The sequence below is a fragment of the Triturus cristatus genome, chromosome 4_1 (assembly GCF_964204655.1).
Source record: "Triturus cristatus chromosome 4_1, aTriCri1.1, whole genome shotgun sequence".
In the NCBI taxonomy this organism is placed as follows: Eukaryota; Metazoa; Chordata; class Amphibia; order Caudata; family Salamandridae; genus Triturus; species Triturus cristatus.
This window is the reverse complement of record NC_140585.1, coordinates 144,966,609-144,967,905: the sequence shown is the minus strand read 5'-3', so window position 1 is coordinate 144,967,905 and position 1,297 is coordinate 144,966,609. Positions and strand designations below refer to the sequence as shown.

Below are 1,297 nucleotides of genomic sequence, written 5' to 3'. Positions count from 1 at the left end.
TGTCTTGTCTGATTATTTCTCCAGAATATTGCTGTGGGAGGGATGGGGAGTGTTGCCGATATTGGCACTAAGTCCAAGCACCTCCATTCGCTAAAAGCTCCTAGCTGTGATCAGAGGCCTCAACTGTGCAGAGTTAAGTGATCTGCATTCAGTGAAAGCTCTTAGCCGTGAACAGGGACCTCATCTGCATAGCGTTCAGTGATCTGCCCTCAGTGAGAGCTACACATGTGAACAGAGACCTCAACTGTGCAGCGTTAAGTGAACAACCGTCAGTGAAAGCTCTGAGCTATGAACAGATACCTCGGCTGTGAGAGCTCTTAACTGTGAACAGAGACCTCAGCTGCGCAGCGTTCAGTGATCTGCATTCAGTGAGAGCTCTGAGCCGTGAGCATGACGGACCTCAGCCGTGCGGCGTTAAGTGACCTGCATTCAGTGATAGGAACATATGTGAACGGGGAGCTCTTATCTGTGCATCGGTCACTGGTGTTAAGTGAGATTCCTATTAGATGTGAATGTAGAACACTCAGCTGTGCAGGGTCAGTGACCTGGATTCAGTGAGAGAGCTCAAAGCTGTGCAGCTTTCACTCGCACATATTCATTGAGGGATATTTTAGCTGTGCAGGGTTCAGGCATGAGCATCAAGTGAGATCTCACATGCACTGATGTTTTCAGACGTGCAGTCAGTGAGAGTCTGCTTAACTGTGCAGTGATCAGTGAAATGTGCATTGAGTGAGCGATTCCTTACTCGTGCCGCCCACGGTGATGTCTATTCAGTGAGAGACACGATGCTTGTGCAGCTTTGAGTACTATGCATTCAGTGAGGGACACGATGCTTGTGCAGCACTTTAGTACTTTGCATTCAGTGAGAGACATCTTATCTGTGCAACCTTGAGTTCTACCATTCAGTGAGAGATCTTTAGAAAAGCTTCCATCCTACCGCGTCTATTCAGTGCTGCATTTCGTGCTCTCTGCTTATTGGAGCTGAAGATCATTCCGCACGTTCCACATGGGTTTCCGTAGTGTAGTGGTTATCACGTTCGCCTAACACGCGAAAGGTCCCCGGTTCGAGACCGGGCGGAAACACTTTTTTCCCTTTTAAAAAAGTAACTCACAACAGTTCATTATTTTATTATTCGAATTCAATATAGGGCTGAAAACGTAACAGCACCAGTGTTCAACACCCTTTCCTTTCCAATGTCCATCCACACGCAGCTGCTTCAAAGACAGACATCGGACTCTTTCTGTCCCTTTACAGACAGACAGCAGGACAGCCGCTGCCATTCATCACACACAGGCA

At 47.7% G+C, this 1,297-nt stretch overlaps 1 non-coding gene across 1 annotated transcript; it reads left to right on the top strand.

Moving 5' to 3' along the window:
- The first annotated feature begins 1,010 nt into the window (after window positions 1-1,010).
- TRNAV-AAC (transfer RNA valine (anticodon AAC)) lies at window positions 1,011-1,083 on the top strand. Its single transcript has one exon. It is a non-coding gene; the product is annotated as a tRNA-Val (tRNA).
- The last annotated feature ends 214 nt before the right edge of the window (window positions 1,084-1,297 follow it).